This window comes from Apodemus sylvaticus, chromosome 19 (genome assembly GCF_947179515.1).
Source record: "Apodemus sylvaticus chromosome 19, mApoSyl1.1, whole genome shotgun sequence".
Taxonomy (NCBI): domain Eukaryota; kingdom Metazoa; phylum Chordata; class Mammalia; order Rodentia; family Muridae; genus Apodemus; species Apodemus sylvaticus.
In genome coordinates this window covers 61,276,781-61,296,533 of record NC_067490.1, presented here as the reverse complement: position 1 = coordinate 61,296,533, position 19,753 = coordinate 61,276,781, and the positions used below count along the sequence as shown (strand labels likewise).

The following is a 19,753-nucleotide window of genomic DNA, read 5'->3' as shown; positions in this document are numbered from 1 at the left end:
TGATGCTGAGCATTCCTTAAGGTGCCTCTCGGCCATCCGAATTTCTTCAGGTGAAAATTCTTTGTTTAGATCTGTACCCCATTTTTAATAGGGTTATTTGGTTCCCTGCGGTCTAACTTCTTGAGTTCTTTGTATATATTGGATATTAGCTCTCTATCAGATGTAGGGTTGGTGAATATCCTTTCCCAATTTAATGGTTGTCGTTTTGTCCTTTTAACAGTGTCCTTTGCCTTACAGAAACTTTGCAATTTTATGAGGTCCCATTTGTCAATTCTTGATCTTAGAGCATAAGCCATTGGTGATCTGTTCAGGAACTTTTCTCCCATGCCCACATCCTCTAGGTTCTTCCCCAGTTTCTTTTCTATTAGTTTCATGTTTCTGGTTTTACATGGAGGTCCTTGATCCACTTGGAGTGAAGTTTAGTACATGGAGATAAGAATGGATCAATTCGCATTCTTCTGCATGCTGACCACCAATTGAACTAGCACCATTTGTTGAAAAGGCTATCTTTTTTTCCACTGGATGTTTTTGTCTCCTTTGTCGAAGATTAAGTGACCATAGGTGTGTGGGTTCACTTCTGGATTGTCAATTCTATTCCATTGGTCCACTTGTCAGTCACTGTACCAATATATGTTCTTTTTTTTTAAGGAATAAATTCATTACTTATACTATATTCTCCCTGCAGGTATTCCTGCAGGCCAGAAGAGCGCACCAGATCCCATTACATATGGTCATAAGGCACCATGTGATTGCTAAGAATTGAACTCATGGCCTATGTAAGAACAAAGAGAACTCTGAACCTCTAAGCAATCACTGCATGCCTAATCCTGCCTTCTTAATTCATATTGTAAAAGACAAAAAGCTTTGGGCACAGGCGCTGCATAGCCACAGAAACCACCCATGCTTCTACAAAAAAGCAACTGGTCCAGATATTTTGTACAGAATTACAATCAGTCATGATACTGAAGTTATTAAGAGGTCATGGCCTGATCTAGCAAGTAAGAAGCACCACTAGGAACCTCACAGGTGGTCACATTTGGCTGATGCTTCTGATCCAACTACATAGTGGACCAACCACCCCATTACATACAGCTCAGCCACATTTTCCTCCCCATTGTGGGCAGATATCTTGTGTTCACCATGTCTTGATTTCAGTGTTTCCCTGAGGTCCCCTTACAGCAAACAACAGCAGAGCTCAGAGCAGGACACAGAGTATCATTCAAGCTGCACAGCCACAGGGAACACACAGAAAGGTACCTGGAAGATCTCAGTTCTTTGTCTGACTGGCAGGTCTGTCTGGCGCCAATGATTGGCCAGTGAATCTTACCCCTCCGCAGGTTAAAGAGTGCTTCCTATCCAGGGCCACACCTACTCAAGCTCCCAGGAGTGTTTTTGCAGTCCATTAACATTTGAAATCAGATTTCAGGAGGTATCACACCCCACCTAGCCCTGTGGGAAGAACAACATTACAGCTCAGGCGGTTCATCTGCCTGCTCCTCCCTTCTCTGAGCCAGGACCCTGCACTTAACAGAACCTGTGCCAGAGCTTTCTTCAAATCACTTTTCTTCTTCCTATAATCATGGTAAACAGCTTGACTAGACCATTACTGAAGGTGCATTGGACATATCAGTTTGACCCAGGAATTGAAGACCCAATGTATCACCCAGGGTACTAACATTAACATTGATATTTAAAAACAACAATTTTAACCAGGCAGTGGTGGTGCATGCCTGTACTCCTTGCACTTGGGTTGCAGGCAGGTGAATCTCTAAGTTTGAGGACAGCCTAATCTACAGAGTGAGTCCCAGGTCAGCCTCTGTTATACACAGAAACACTGTTTCCAAAAATAAACAAAGAAGAAAAGAAAAGGAAAGAAAGAAAGAAAGAAAGAAAGAAAGAAAGAAAGAAAGAAAGAAAGAAAGAAAGAAAGAAAGAAAGAAAGAAAGAAAGAAAGAAAGAAAACGAAAGAAAGAAAGTAAAAAAAGAAAAAACTAACAAAAACAAACCAAGTGTTTGGTTTTTTTGTCTAAATCCTGGGATCATGGAAACTTAAGCTCTCTTCTCAAACAACCCCATAAGAAAATCCAGAAACATAAGGGAAACATAATGGAAACACTGTTAAGCACTATTATTAGCCAGCACATTTTCAATAGTGGCGAATTAAAAAACAAAATACAGTTGGATTAGTACAGATTTTCTTGATAAGCCTATCTCAAATCATAGAAAAAAATAATCTTTCTATGTATATAGAAATGGTAGTTAATAGAATGTCCCAATAAAGGCTCTCAGCCAAGGGGAGTTAGAAAAATCAAGGACTGGTGGATTTCATGTGGCAGGATATTACAGCTGATTTTCAGTATCTACCAGTATATTTAAGAAATAAGTACTTCCTAATGCCAGTTTTAAAAAAAGCTAACAAATTGCCTTTGTTTTATAAAATAGTACAAGTACCCAAACAAAAGAATTACCTTTTCATGACACTTCTATAGGTTAGTTTTCAAATCAAATCCTATCCATAGCATGTCTGTTACAGAGGCCTTCAAGGGGAAAAACTTTAAAAATTATATCTTTGTCTTATCTAGACATCTGGGACATTCACTCATTATTTTATTTTAGTTCTCTCAGTTATAAGGAAAAGCTGGCCTATTTCCTGTAAGAAATTTAATTTTAGGTTCTGTCAACATTTTAAATAGACTGTTATTTTTAAAATATATGAATGCATACTTAAATAAGGCTCAGCCTAAGCTTTCCATATAACCATTGCCTGGTTGCTCTATATCTTATTAGATGCCAGGCTCCCTGCTTAACATATCAACTCCACTATCTCAATTGTTTAACAAATAAACTCTCATCATCTCTGCCATGCCAGGCATAAGCAGCATCCATGACAGTCATAAAAGTGATATCTGTACTGGATACTGGTGATATACAGAATCCCTAATGCCTAACATACACATGTTATCCAACTCAGCCCATATTGCTGTCAGCATGGTCTCCATCTGTAATGCTTAGGGAGCTACATCTTCTGCCATCTGTGGTACCACAACAGGGAAAGCCATAATTAAGTGATGTCAACTCACATTCCTTTCTACAGGTAGATGAACATGATCTTAACCACCCAGATACTTAATTCCCATCATACCTATAAATTAAATTCCCCAAACATGATGAACAGTCCTGAATCTTCAACTGACCCTGTGTCTTCACATTTCCACTGATCTTTTCTGGCCTCTCATACGGGCAAGACTCAACTGCTACTCATTTCATTACCCCTTGTCTTAGTCAGGGTTTCTATTCCTGCACAAACATCTTAACCAAGAAACAAGTTGGGGAGAGAAGGGTTTATTCAGCAGCTTCCATGCTGCTGATCATCACTAAAGGAAGGCAGGTCTGGAACTCAAGCAGGTCAGGAAGCAGAAGCTGATGCAGAGGCCATAGAGGGATGTTTCTTACTGGCTTGCTTCCCCTGGCTTGCTAGCCTGCTCTCTTATAGAATCCTAGAACACCAGCCAAGGAATGGCACCACCCACAAGGGGCCCTCTCCACTTGATCACTAATTGATTAAATATGTCATAGTTGGATCTCATGGAGACACTTCCTCAACTGAAGCTCCTTTCTCTGTGATAACTCCAGCCTGTTTAAAGGGGACACACAAAACTAGCCAGTACAATTGACCGAATGTCAACTTGAAACATAAACACATCGCTATTAAGACTCAATCCTTAATTTCTTATTCATCCCCAAGATCTGAATAACTTTAAAAGTCCCAGAGTCTTTACATATTAAAATTTCAGTTCATTTAAAAGGTCCAATATCTTTTAAAAATATAAAGTCTCTCAACTGTGGGCTCCAATAAAATACTTTCTTCCTTCAAGAGGGAAAAATATCAGGGCACAGTCACAATCAAAAGCAAAACGCAAACTCCACTCTCTGGGATCCAACTTACCAACTCACCCTCTTCCATTCTCCTACAAGGCCTTGGGTCATTTCTCCAGCTCTGACCTTTGTAGCACACACCTTGTCTTCGATGCTCCAGCTGCCTGTACTCCACTGCTGCTACTGTTCTTGGTGGTCATCTCATGGCACTGGCATCTCCAAAACACTGCTGTTTTCTGCCATAATTACGCTTAACCAATTTCCTCTTATAGGCTCTTTCATGGTGCCAAGCCTCAAATCCTATGCATGATCCCTTCATTCCTGAGCCTTCAACTGCAACGGAGGTTACACCTTCACCAATGTCCTGCCATGGCCTCTCAAAGTGCCAAGCCTAAGGTGCTCTTCATGGCCCCTTCATGCCTTCAAATCCAGTACCACCTGAGTGACTCTTACACAGTACCATGTCCAGCATATGACAAAGTACAACTGTAGCTATCTCTGGAACATTGCCTTTGTGCTCTCAGGAAACAGGTCCCAGAGGATTTCACCTCAGTGATGCAGGCCTCTTCTGAACCACTGCTTATTTCTTAGATCCAATCAGCCAGCATCAATATTCCCAGTAATGCAAAAAGGGTTTGCTTTAGTAGTTCTAGTAGCTTGTTAATCAGAGGTGATTCTTCAACCCCTGCTAACCAAACCCACAGAATACTCACAATCAAAACAGAAATAGCCCTGATAAGAGTCTTAAATTTTCCCTCTGAAATATCACAAGCCAGTCCGCCATTTTCTTCACTGTTCTCATCTTTATCTTCTAAGCTCCTACAGAACATTCCACAGAGCTCTTAACACCCAATGGTTCTTCTAGCCCAAAATTCCAAAGTCATTGCACAGTCCTCCCCAAAACATGGTCAGGTTGTAACATGAATACCCCAGTTTGCTTGTAACAATTTACCTTAATCAGGTTTTCTATTCCTGCACAAACATCATGACCACAAGGCAAGTTGGGTAGGAAAAGGTACTCATTGTTGCTTGATTTGTTAAACGGATAGAAAAAAAAGACACATTTCAAATATCCGAAGCACATCTTGTTGTTTGCTTAACCCACTGAACTATTTAAGTTGCTGTTGATATATGTAAACATAGAGATCTGGTCACAGTGATATTTCTATGAACCCTATCCTAATTCTAGTACACAACATGGTCACTATCCCTTAGGGTTCTAAATTAGTTTTAAAGATTTTTGTTTTCCTAGACCAGGATTTGCTATTCATATTGGATATATTATTCACTCAATGTAAGAATAATACATGTGGGCTTTTGAAAATGAAATATACATGTGTGAATGTTAATATATACATAAACACTTTAATTATTTAACCAATATTTATATCCCAAGAGGCCTCATACAAACTAATAACTATACTAAGATAGAAAGATGAGCACAGGTCTTGTGACTTATTTTCTAAATTAAACAACAACCATTTTCATACTTTCAACTCCCTTGAATTAATATAATCAGAGCAGGCCTTTTTCAATGTTATGAAAACTCTATGAAATGAGAGGACATGGGTGGCCAGTATTTGTATAATTTGTAGGGGGAAAAACTAGTTAGGTAATGTGAATTTGTTTAAAGACATACTGAGTAAATTATTTTTGATGTATAGAATGTATTTCAGGGCTGGAGAGAAGGCTCAGTGCTTAAGAGCCTTCCAGGGGTTCTGTGTCTTCCCAATTCCCAGAAACCACAAGGTGGATCACTACCATCTGTCATGGAATCCTAGGCCCTCTTCTTTTGTGTCTGAAGACAGCAGTATTATACTCACATACATGAAATACAAAAATAAATCTTTTAAAAAAAGAAATGCATTGTCAATTTTATTTGGGGAAAAACAATGATTTTACTTTAATCCTTTGATAAACTATGATACTTTTAAAATGTGGTGTCACTGAAACTTAGAAAGAGGGAATAAAATTGTTTATTCCCCACTCTCGACTTAATGTTCTGACAATACATTGTGGATTTATTTCTTAAACCTATTGTATCTTTTGGTGTTAACAATTAATGGTCTTAATAAAGAAGGATATATATGCATATGCATATGCATATGTATATGTATATATAAATACTATGATTTCTACTCTGATTTTATATAGTTGGAGTTCAAGGTCACCCCTTTGTCTTCTTGAAAAAATGTCTGAAAGCACATTTTCTAGAAAGAAGAAGAGCCAGGAAAACTGAGTATCATCTGCATCTTATTTTTCATTCAATTTCAATCGCTGGACAGAAAAAATAATTAAGACCACATTGTTTTGGTGAATATTAATTTTTATTTATTTTTCACCACACTTGAATCATAAATGTACCAAGTAAAAGACACAAAAGACTTGGCATTTATAATACAATTTAAAGCACTAGAGTTGGGCAGAATATTTTGTATAGTTCCTGTGAACTGCGAGACAGCACATGTCCCCAATGGGAGAGCTAGAGAAAAGATCCAAGTAGTTGAAGGAGTTTGCAGTGCCCCAAAAGGAACATCAATGATTCACCCAGTACTCCCAAAGATCTCAGGGACAAAATCATCAGCCAAAGAGAATACATGGGATAACTCATGTCTCCAGACATATAGGCAGCAGAGGATGGTCTTGTTAGACACCAAAGGGAGGAGAGGCTCTTGGCCCTGGAAAGACTTGATGCTCTAGTGTAAAGTAATATCAGGACAGGGGAGCAGGGGAGGGTTGGTTGAGGAACGGGAGATGGCTTAATCGATTTTCGGGGGGAGGGGGAATCAGGACAGGGGACAAAATTTGAAATGTAAATAAAGAATATATCTAATAAAAAGGAAAAAATGGATAGAAAAATTGATACATTGTTCAACAATATCTGGATTATAAAACTTTCCTGGGACTAAACAATAAAGAGTTCTGCAACATAATAGATGGCATACAAATGATTGGAGGAAGGAAAAAGAGGAAGAGGAAGCCCGGTGGTAGTGGTACACGACTGTAATCCCAGCACTCTGGGAGTCAGAGCCAGGCAGATTTCTGAGTTCAAGATCAGCCTGGTCTACGGAATAAGTTCCAGAACAGCAAGGCCTATATAGAGAATCCCTGTTCCAGAAAAAACAAATCCAAAAATCAAAAGAAAAAAAGAAGAGGATGATGATGATCAAGAAGAAGCAGAAGAAGCAGGAGCAGGAGAAGAAAAAGAAGAGGAAGAAGAAGAAGAGGAAGAAGAAGAAGAAGAAGAAGAAGAAGAAGAAGAAGAAGAAGAAGAAGAAGAAGAAGAAGAAGAAGAAGAAGAAGAAGACGACAAGGAGGAGGAGGAGGAGGAGGAAGAGGAGAAGGAGGAAGAGAAGGAAGTGGAGGAGGAGAAGGAGGAAGAAGAAGATTATGATGATAAAGGAGGTCTGGAAGATATTTCCAATAAAATCATAAATGAAAACTTTCCTAAACTAAAGAAAGTTTCTGTTAATGTACAAGAAGCATCAAAAATACCAGAGTGAGAAAAAGTCCCTTTGCCACATAATAATCAAAACACTAAATATATGATATAAAAAATTACAGCAGAAAAAAATTAACAAACTAAATAAAACAAAAACTAGTAATGTATGAAATCAGATCTATTAGATTCATACCCATCTTTTTATTTTTAAGGAATTAATTCATTACTTATACAATGTTCTCCCTCATGTATTCCTGCAGGCAGAAGAGGGCACCAGATCCCATTACATATGGTTGTGAGCCACCATGCAGTTGCTAAGAATTGAACTTATGTCCTGTGTAGGAACAGCCAAGCTCTTAACTGCTGAGCCATCTCTCCAGCCTTATTCCTGACTTATTAATGCACATTATAAAAAACAAAAAGGTTTGGACCCAGGTGCTGCACAGTCACAGAAACCACACATGCTACTACAAGAAAGCAATTGGTACAGATATTTTGGACAGAATTACAATCAGCCATGATACTGAAGTTATTCAGAGGTCATGGCCTGAACTAGTAAGTACGAAGCACCAGTAGAAACCTCACAAGGAGTCAGATCTGTTTGATGCTTCGCATCCAACCCCATAGAAGACCCACCACCCAAGGTCCCACTGCTCAGTTGCATGTTCCTCCCATTGTGGGCAGATATCTTGTGCTCACCATGTCTTGATTTCAGAGATTCCCTGAGTTCAGCAAGCAACAGCAGCAACAACAGCAGAGCTCAGAGCAGGACAACGAGAACTATTCAAGCCTGCACTCCCACAATGAACACACTGAAAGGCACCCGGAAGATCCTTCCGCTTTTTCTGACTGGCAGGTCTATAGGTGTTCTTGATTGCCCAGCGACACTTAGCCCTCCTCAGGATAAAGTGTGCTGCCAATCCAGGGCCAGACATTTTCTAGACCTCAGGAATGGGTGTTACTTTATTAGCATTTTAAATAAGATTCCAAGAGGAATCTCATCCCAATCAGGCCTGGGGGAGAACACAATATTCCAGCTCAGGTTGGTCAGCTGCCTGCTTCTCCCATCTGTGATCAATGATCCTGTGCTTACCAGGACCTGTGTCTGAGCTTTCCTCAAAGCACTTGTCTTCTTCTGATAATCACTGTGAATAGCTTCCATAGACAATTATTGCAGGTGCATTGGAGGATTCAGTCTGACCCAGGAATTGATGACCCAAAGCATGATCCAGGCTATTAACATTGAAGATTGATTTTTAGAAACAATAATTTTAGTCAGGCAGTGGTGGTGCATGCCTATAATCCCAGCACTTTGGTAGCAGGCAGGTGAATCTCTGAGTGCGAGGCCATTCTGGTCTGCAGAGTGAGTTCCAGGACAGCCAGGGCTATACAGAGAAACCCTGTCTCTAAAAAAAAAAAAAAATAGAAAAAAAAAACAGACAAACTTACACAAACAAACCAAGAGTTTTGTTTTTTGGCTAAATGCTGGGCTCAAGGAAACTGAAACTCCCTTCAACTGATGATAGGTGTCTAACAACCCCAGGGGAAAAGCCACAAACGTACGGGAATCACTGTTGAGCTCTATTATTACTAGTCAGCACATTTTCATCAGTGGCAAATTAGAGGAAAAACAGAGTTGGATTGGTACAGATTTTCAAGATAAGCCTATTTCAAATCATAGAGAAAATGAATCTTTCCATGTATATAGAAAGGGTAGTTTATAAAATGTTCCAATATAGGATGTCAACCAAGGGAAGTAAGAAAAATCAAGGACTGGTTAATGTCATGTTGCAGGATATTACAGCTGATCTTCAGTATATACAAGTATATTATAGTATATTAACGTACTTTCCTAATGCCAGTTTTAAAAAATAAACAAATCACCTTTGTTTTGTAAAATAAATTAGTACATGTACAAAAAACAAAGAATTACCTTTTTGACCCTTCTATATGTAGGTTGCAGAAAGCAACTATAAGCTAGGTAAAATGTTAAGCAGAACATCTCAAAACATCATGATTGTGCTCGCTTCTGCAGCGCATATACTAAAATTGGAACGATACAGAGAAGATTAGCATGGCCTCTCTGCAAGGATCACATGCAAATTCATGAAGCTTTCCATATTTTTTAGAAATAATGAATTCATGAAATTCTTAGACAAATGGGTGGAGCTGGAGAACCTCATACTAAGTGAGGCAACACAGTCTCAAAAGATCAATCATGGTATGCACTCACTAATAAATGGATATTAGTCTAGAAAGTTGGAATACCCAAAACATAATCCACACATTAAATGTGGTACAAGAAGAATGGAGGAGTGGCCCCTGGTTCTGGAAAGACTCAGTGTAGCAGTATAGGGCAAAACAAGAACAGGAAGTGCGAAGGAGTGAATGGGAGAACAGGTGGAGAGAAGCAGGCTTATGTGACTTTTGGGGAGTGGGGCCCAGAAAAGGGGAAATCATTTGAAATGTAAATAAAAACTATATAGAATTTTTTAAAAAGCCTCAAAAAACAAAACAAAACAAAACAAAACATCATGATTAAGAAACGGTTTGTCACTTCAAAAAGTGTAATTAAGAAACATCCGGCACAGTAAGCAGGTATAGGGGATGAGAGGGTTATGGATAGGATCAGGATAAGTGTTTTTAGGATTAGGATGCTTAGGAAATTGAGATAGGATTAGAGATTTAGGTTAAGTCCCAGAGTTATGCTCAGGGTTAAGGTTAAAGTGGCCACCATTATTCTTGCTGGTTCCACTGAATCAATATTATCCCTATTACACAAAGAAGAAATGTCAGGGTTAGGGTAAGTCTCAGGATCAGGTCAAATAATTTATTTGTTGTACTATATGAACTCAGCTTCTATCTTTTCTCTCATCTGCCTCCCTAATCCTCTTTTTTATAATATCAAAATCTTCTTTCCTTCCCCAATGAAAGTGAAAAGTGAGTTATTCATGAACCTAGAATTCCCAGAAGGGAAATATCTTTACATTATTAGGGTGCATAGTTCCCAAACAACAGAAAACCAATACTGCTTTGGTTGTTCTAAGTTTCACCTGGGGATCCTCATAAGATGCACAAAATCATGGAACTTCGCGCCTATCTTTGATAATGATATCGTAAATAATGCATGGCCCATGTGTCTTCACTGCATGTTTAATAAATATAACCAGATGGTACAAGATAAAATGGAACAAGATAAAATGGTGGCCATCATTATTCTTGATGGACTCACTGAATCAACAATGTCCCTATCAGACAAAATATCAGACTTATTCATTATTCATTTTACATCTTAATGTGTTGATTTATTCTTATTTTAATAGCTTTGCCTTATTTATATAATGGATACTCAAAAAATCGTAAAAGTATATCCATACATATATTTTCAAAACTACCAAAGTAACAAAGGAAGTGAAGAATTGATATTCACAAAAAGCAAAAAATAATCATGGGATAAGCTGCCAAGGGCCAGGCAGACTTCTACTTGGAAAGAATATTGGTGCTACCCTATGATGGGTCTCATTGTCCCTTATTTATGCAGCTAATTTTCCTCTGAGTTAAAAGGCCTTCAGTACTCTTCTGCTTTAGACATGTCTGGTTTACTTTCTGTCCAGACTAACAATATATTTACTAAAGGAATTTATGTGAAATTTTCATTTGACAGTAAACATTATGGCAATTGAATTCCAACAAGCAGTAAACACAAATGCATGGCTTACTAAAGTATGCCATTTTATCACTTATGGATTGACTATTCACATGAGATAATGGTTTATATTTAATATCATGTACATAATAGCAAATGGATTACAACTACATTAAATTTGCTAACGTGGCCTTATTTCATTTTAAAGTTAAAGATTTATATTAAAGTGTGCCTTCCCCCCAGCCATTCTGAGCAGAAGTTCCAAAACTCTTTTAGCCATTGCTTCCCACCTAGGTTGGAGTGCTCAGATCAAGGTGAAGCTCATTGTCCAATAAATCCAAACAGGTAAAATAAATATAAATTAATAATAAGGATTTGAATCTTTCTTTCGAATACATAACATAAGGGTTTTATTTTAATTTTAATGTCTACTTTTAAGTACATGATATATGTAAACATACAATTCTGGTCCAAATGGTATCTCACTGATCCCTATCCAACACATCCCTCTCCCTAGTATGTAACACAGTCTGTATCCCTTAAAGTTCTAAATTAATTTAAAAGGGTTTACAACTCCTAGACCAGGAGATGATATTCATAATGCATATAGTCCTCACTCATACAAGAAAAGCTTATCTGTTCTTTAAATTATGACATATACATATTTGAATCACTATACAGAGAAAAACATGTTAATTTAAAAATATCTTTATGTTTTAAAGTGTTTTCTTTTTCAGTGATCACTTCTTGTGAAGATCCCTGGAAAGAATCTGATTCCTGAGACTTACAGTGAATCAAAGTCAATGTGTGGGACAAGAGAAGTTATGTGTCTCCAGAATGGTGCTTTAAAATCATGCATGACAGGAATCTACTGTCACCTGATTTCATGTAAGTCAGGTCTTGACCTACAGATGCTAAAACATCTGCTTTTCTATTCATCACTGAGATGCCATAACTTTTCATGTCAGACTCCATTTTAGAAAAACCACATGTAACTTTGAACTAAGGTAAACTCACAGGATGATACCTAGCACTAGATTCCAAGTTGCCCGAACAAAGCCTGAGCCTAAGTTGAGTCTCTGGGTTAACCCCCAACAAGACCAGAGTTTCCAGGTTACAACCTCAGCAAGACCAATGTCTCAGAATATTTCCCCCAACAAACCTGCATCCCCAGTTTACAAGCCCAATCCTCTACTGACGATCAATGCAGATGGGAGCAGTAGTTTAAGTTTATGATATAACTGCCAGCACCAGTCAATTATGTTAAAGGCCACAGTAGCTTTCCAATTAGATGCTAGCACATGTACTCCCTGCTTGATGCTTACCATAAAGCCTTCTCCTATAGACATTAGGGGCTTCCCCACCATTAAAACCATCATGTATGATGGTGGTGTGTTGGGGGAGAGGGCACAAGCTATCTTTAATGAATAAAGATCCTGTTTGAGTTGCATTTGCTCAGCTCCTGTGTTTGTCTTCTTTTGGGATCACTAACATTCCCCTGACTCAACTTGCTCAATTTCCAATAACACAGAATATCAGGCCAAGGCCTGTATTTAAAAGGGAAAATAGTGGGATTGAGGTGATGATGGTAGAGCATTGTTCCAATATTCAAATTCTATGGTTCACAATAAGAGCCTGACAAAAGCTCCAAACAACACTCCTATCTGACCATGAAAATGGTAGTTCAGCCTGCACAGCAGCCTGGTCAGGTTCCTGAGCCTTCTCCTGTTTTTACTCCCTGCAGAAAGCTTGAAGCTTTCTGGTCTACCTACTGTACTGGCTGGGGTAGTAAATCCAAGTGAGGTGTGTGGTCTCTCCAGAGTGCTGATATGCACATTAACTGTTGTGCTTCTTTTTTGTGGTGGGATTGACCAAGTGCAATGACTTATATTTCCCCTTGTAATTAATGTATCTGAATATCCTTTATGACTAGATTCCTAAGCATTTTACTGAATTTGAAGATTACTAAACAACTTTGGTTGGATTTATTTTCAGACCTCTGATGCCCATATGGGTTACCAATGAATCTAAATTAATTGACACCTTGTGTTCTCTAGGTAATTTCTACATAATGTACACTTAGGGTAACTGCCCAGGCATATATCCACCAGAGAATATTCTCCATTACGTTCCTTTCTGTTTTATTTATAACATCTAGAAACTTGAAATTGTCCAGATGTCTAGACTTAAATATGGATAGAGAAAATATGTTTCATTTTCAAATTTGAATACAATTCAGCTATTAAAAACAAGGACATCACAAATTTACAGGCAAATTGATACAACTAGAAACTGTCATCCAGTCTGAGTTAACCCAGACACAAAAGGAAAACCATGTATGTACAGACAAGTGAATATTAAAGTACAGGATATCCACACTACTCTCCATAGAGCAAAAGAAGCAAAACAAGAAGGAAGACACAAATGAACATGGTTCAATCTCAGATGGGGGAATAAAACAGTCATAAAAGGCAGATGTAAGAGAGAGAATAGCCTAAGAGAGCAGATAAGAAAGGGGAAGTTGGAGAGAACAGGAACAGGTGAGGTGAGAAACAGGAGAGGACCAGAGGGTCAGGAAAATAAATTGAAATCTGAAGCAGGTGGTGGTCAAAGGGTGGGGTAGATTTAAGATGTGCAAGAGATTACAAATTGGGGGGTACCAAGAAGTCTATGTGGGTAATCTTAGGTAAAATATATGAAATGAGATATGGACCCTGAAGAGGCCACATCCTGCAGCCAGTCAGGGAACCCCATGGAGAGTTAAGGACACCACCTGAACCCAAATCATTTCCACATAAAATTCTGTCCTGCCTACAAGAAATTTAGGCAAAATGATGGAGCAGAGACTGAGGAAATGCCGTAATGATATCCTGTCCAACTTGAGACCCTTCCCATGGGCAAGCAACAAACCTTAACTTTACTGAGGATACTGTATAATACTTGCAGGCAGTATCTTAGCATCATTGGCTTCTGAGAGTCTGAATCCAGAACCAGACTATAACAGAAGAGACCCACAGTCTCACATTGGACAGGACTTAGGGTGTCTTTGGGCAGAGGGTTGAAGGCCACTGAAGGAATAGGAAGTCCATTCAAAGAGCCTCAGAGTCATCTAACCTGGGCATTACAAGACTGAGCCACCAACCAAAGAGAATACACAGGATGGACTGAGACCAGCACCATATAGGTAATACAAGTGCTTTTCGGTATTCACATGGGTCCCACAAACACTAAAGAGGGAGATGTCCATTGTGCTGTTGTCTCTCTGTCCAAACTGTTTCTTTAACTTGGCAACCTTCTTTGAACTCAGTAGGAGAGGATGTGCCTAAGCATGCAGAGACTTGAAATTCTATGCTTGGTGAATGCTCAAGTGGACTGCACCCTCCTTGGAAGAGTGAGGGATGAATAACTGTTTAAGGTGAATGAAGAGATTGTAGAAAATGGAATTTAAATTCAATAAATAAATGATAAGTAAATGAGTGGTGGAAATGAACAAATACATACTACTAGAACGAAAATATAGAAATCAGCCCATTATTTTTAAATTTTACCTCACTCAGTATAAGCCAAGGAAAAAAGATTTTGGCCAAAACATCACACAATGACCTCTCACTAAAGTTTACCGTGTCTGTTTTCACCTGAAATTCTATGATCTCAGTTTCCTCTAGTTGCATACTGTCAATACTCCAATCTCCCAAGTCATATGAGAACAAAAGACTAAGATCCATAAAGAGCTTTGTATGATTTTTGCCTCCTCAATTCTGATAATTTCCACATTCTTTTAAAAGAGATTCTGTCCAGTAGCAAAATAACTTGTTGGTAATGCATTTGTGTTTTTGTTGTTCTAACTTGTTACTCTGCTGCTGAATTAGAATCCTCTGAACAAAAGAATCTGAGGAAATAAACGGTTGTTGTGATTGGTTCTGTCAGACCACAGTTTATCAATTTGGGAGCTTAGAGTAAGAAACTGAAGCTAAAAACTGAAGGTAAAAGCATGGATAGACATTGTGTCCTGGCTTGCACTCCTGCTTGGTCAGTGCCCCATGCTCAGGTAACTCTTTTATCCATCCCAGGCCCACTTGTGTATGAATATTGTCACCCTCAGTTCAAGAGCCTTCCCACATCAATCAACACTATCTCACACAGACTTAGCAACCAGTCATTCTGATGAGGGCACAACTTCAAATGAGGCTCCTTCGATAACTGTAGCTCTGAAATGATGAAATGTTGGCAGCTTCACCTCTCTCCTGACTATATATTCTTGTGCAATGCTAAGATTATTTCTACCTGCCCACCTTCTTTCCCAACTTTCAACATTAGCCAGCATTGCCTCTTGAACATACCCACCAAACAGGTAAGTAAAAGATGCAACACTCAGTCAACACTCTCTGATAATCTAGAGAGCACACTATAAGACAGGATTAATCTCCGACCTAACCAAGACAAACTGAGAATCCAGCACCTATCCATATAATCTCCACAAATGTAGATGCCTAGACACCAGCATAAGAAGATAAGGAATACCAGTGAGGAAAATTAGTCACCATCCAGAGGTTTCAGTGCTCTCCCTTTCCTCATACAACCTCTTTTGCATCAGATCTCCTCCATGTTTAATTTAGTTTAGTTTCTCAGGAGATGTTAGAGGAGGAGAAGGAGGAAGAGGAGGAGTCGAAGAGAAGAGGAAGAAGAGAAGAAGAAGAAGAAGAAGAAGAAGAAGAAGAAGAAGAAGAAGAAGAAGAAGAAGAAGAAGAAGAAGAAGAAGAAGAAGATCAACATAAAGGTCTAGAAAATATTTTAAATGAAATCATAAATGAAATCTTTCATAAAATAAAGAAGGTGCCTGTTAATGTACAAGTAGCATCAAAAATACAAAACAGATTAGGAAAACGTCCCTTTGCCACATTCTGTTCAAAACAGTAAACATATAAGTTAAAGAAATATAAACCAAAAAAAAAATAATAATACAGCAGAAAAACATAACAAAACAAAATAAAACAAAATCTGGTAATGGTTGAAAACACAACTATTAGATACATAACGTCTTCTTTTTTTAAGGAATTCATTACTTATACAATGTTCACCCTGCATGTATTCCTGTAGGCCAGAAGAAGGCACCAGATCCCATTACATATGGTTGTGAGCCACCATGTCGTTGCTAAGAATTGAACTCATGACCTGTGTAGGAACAGCCAGAGGTCCTAACCTATGAGCAATCTCTCCAGCCCTATTCCTGCCTTCTTAATGTATATTATAAAAGAAAAAATGGTTTTGACACAGGTGCTGCAGAGTCACAGAAACCACCGATGCTTCTACAAGAAAGCACCTGGTTCAGATGTTTTCAACAGAATTACAATTAGCCATGATGCTGAAGTTTTTAAGAGGCCATGGCCTGAACTAGCAGGTAAGAAGCACCACTATAAACAGGAGTTCACATCTGGCTGATGCTTCTGATCCAACCCCATAGAGGGCCCAGTACCCCAGGTTCCACTATTCAGTCGCATGTTCTTCCCATTGTGGGCAGATATCCTATGCTCACCATATCTTGATTTCAGAGGTACCCTGAGGTCCCCTCACACAACATACAACAGCAGAGCTCAGAGCAGGACACAGAGAACCATCCAAGCCTGCACAGCTATAGGGAACACCTCAGAAGGAGGAGAGGGTGAAGGCAAGTATGAAGATCAATCAGCATAAATATCTAGAAAACATTTCCAATAAAATTAATTAATGAAAATTTTCCTAAACTAAAGAAGGTGCCTATTAAAGTAAAAGAACCATTCAACCTACCAAACAGATTGGGAAAGAGACCCTTAGCCACATAATAATAAAAATACTAAACATATAAGTTAAAGAAATATAAAGCAAAAAAAATACACCAGAAAAAAATAATAAATTAAAGAAATCAAAATCTAGTGATGTATGAAATCAGAATGATTATATTCATATCTATCTTCTTTTTTTTTTAAGGATTTAATCCACTACTTAGACAAAGTTCTCCCTGCAAGTTTCCTGCAGGCCAGAAGAGGGCACCAGATCCCGTTACATAGTTATGAGCCACCATGTGGTTGGTAAGAATCTCATGTCCTGTTTAGGAACAGCCTGAACTCTTAACCTCTGAGCCATCTCTCCAGTCCTATTCTTGCCTTCTTAATGTATATTATAAGAGACAAAAAGGTTAGGCCACAGGTGCTGCATAGTCACAGATACTGCCCATGCATCTACAAGAAAGCAACTGGTCCAGATGTTTTGGATTGAATTATAATTAACAATGATACTTAAGTTATTAAGAGGACATGGCCTGAACAAGCAAGTAAGAAGCACCACTAGAAATCTCACAGGAAATCACATCTGGCTGATAGTTCTGGTCCAACCCCATAGAGGACCAACTACCCCAGCACCCACTAACATCAGGCTGATGCTTCCCATCCATTCCCAGAGAGGACCCACCACCCAGGCGCCCACTGCTTAGCTGCGTTTTCCTCTACATTGTAGGCAGATATCCTGTGCTCACCATGTCTTGATTTCAGAGCTTCCCTGAGGTGCCCTCACAGCACCCAACAGCAGAGAACCATTGAAGCCTGCACAGCCACAGCAAACACAGAAAGGCACCTGGAAGATCCAGCCTCTTTGTCTGCCTGGCAGGTCTGCCTGGAAGCTTTGATTGGCTAGCGATTCTTACCCCCTCCCCCAGGTTGAAGTGCGCTTCAGGTCTAGGCTCAACCTCCCCCCCCCAACCCCAGATTTCAGGTGTGGTTTGCACTCCATTTGCAATTGAAAGAAGATTCCAAGAGGAATCTCACCCCACCCAGTCCTGAGGAAGGACACACCATTCCAGCTCTGGGATGTCTGCTGCCAGTTCTTTCCCCCTGTAAACCAGGACATTAAGAGGTCCTCACTTCTGAACTTGCCTGAGATATTCTCAAAGTACTTGTCTTCTTCCCATAATCAAGATGAATAACTTGCATAGATTATTACACAAGGTTAAAAGGATATACCTATTACCCAGGAATGGATGACCAAATGCATGACACTGGCTATTAAAATTAAAGATAGATATTCAATAACAAGAGTTTTAGCCAGGAAGTGGTGGTGCATGCCTTTAATCCTAGTACTTGGGAGGCAGAGGCAGGTGAATTTCTGAGTTCCAGGCCAACCTAGTGTACAGAGTGAGTTCCAGGAAAGCCGGGGCTATACAGAGAAAGCCTGTCTCAAAAAACAAGAAAAATAAATCAAACAAACAAACAAAAAACAAAACTAGAGTTTTGTTTATGGCTAAATGCTGGGCTAAGGAAAACAGAAACTCCAGTCTACAGATGATAGATATCAAAAAACCCAACGAGAAAAGCCAGAAACATGAGGGAATCACTGTTGAGCACTATTACTAGTCAGCACATTTTCATCAGTGGCAAAGTAGAGTAAAAACACAGTTGGATTAGTACAGATTTTCTAGATAAGCATATCTTGAATCAGAGAAAATGAATATTTCTATGTATATAGAAAGGGTAGCTAATAGAATGTACCTAAAGAGGCTGTCAACCAAGGAAAATTAGAAACATTTTGACTTTTTGATTTCATGTTGCAGGTTATTACAGCTGGTCTTCATTATATACCAGAATACTTAACAAGTAAGTACTTCCTAATGCCAGTTGTAAAGTAAAAAAAAAAATCAAATCACCTTTGTTTTGTAAAATAAATTAGTACAAATACAAAAAACAAAAATGACCTTTCCATATGTAGGTTGCAAAAAGCATCTATAGCCTAGATTAAAGGTGGATCAGAACATCTATAAAGATTAAGATTAAGAAACAGTTTCTCACTTCAAAAAGTGTAATTAAGAACCATCCCCCAACATTAACCAGGGTTAGAGTTCATCTTCCACAACAGTCCCATGTCACCTTGACAAGCAGCAACACTTTAATTCCCAGCAAGTTCACTGCTTGATGCCTTACGACTGAGCCTCAGGACTCACACTTCTGCGTTTGATTGCCAAGTAAATCTCACTTCCAAATGTGATTTAAAAAAAATTAAGGTTTCAGTTTTCAAATCAAATCCTATTGAGAGCATGTTTATAATGGAGGCCTTTAAGGGGAAAAAAGGCAAAACTTACATATCTTTGCCTTTTTTGGACATCTGGGACATTCTCTCATTATTATTTTATGTTAGTTCTCAAAGTTAGGAGGGAAACTTGGCCAATTCCTGTAAGCAATTTAATTATAGGGTCTGTCAACATTTTAAATGCACTGCTGTTATTTTTAAAATATATGCTTGCATACTTGAATAAGGCTCAGCCTAAGCTTTTCATATAATATTCCCTGGGCACTCGATAACTTATTAAATGCCAGGCTCCCTGTTTAACACATCAACTACACTTTCTCATTTGTTTCACAAATAAACTCTAATCATCTCTGCCATTCCAGGCATAAGCAGCAGCCATGAGAGTTATCAAAGTGATATCTATACTGGATATTGGTGCTGTACAGAATCCCTAATGCCTAACACACACGTGTGATCCAGTTCAACCCATGTTGTTGTCAGCACGCTGTCCATCAGCAATGCTGGGGGAGCTGCAGCATCTGCCATCTGTGGTAGCACAACAGGGAAAGCCATTATGAAGTGATGTCAACTCATATTCCTTTCTACAGGTAGATGAACATTATCTTAACCATCCAGATACTTAATTTCCATATCTGTAAATTAAATTTTCCCAAACATAATTATCAACATGTCACCAAAAATGTGAAATTCCTTTCTCTTGAACTCTTTTTTGATTTGGATTTTTTGAGACAGGGTTT

General features: G+C 38.7%; 1 non-coding gene across 1 annotated transcript; it reads left to right on the top strand.

Annotated features, from left to right (window-relative positions):
• Positions 1 to 9,337: 9,337 nt before the first annotated feature.
• LOC127670313 (U6 spliceosomal RNA) lies at positions 9,338 to 9,444 on the top strand. The gene has a single exon (XR_007974527.1). It is a non-coding gene; the product is annotated as a U6 spliceosomal RNA (small nuclear RNA).
• Positions 9,445 to 19,753: the final 10,309 nt, after the last annotated feature.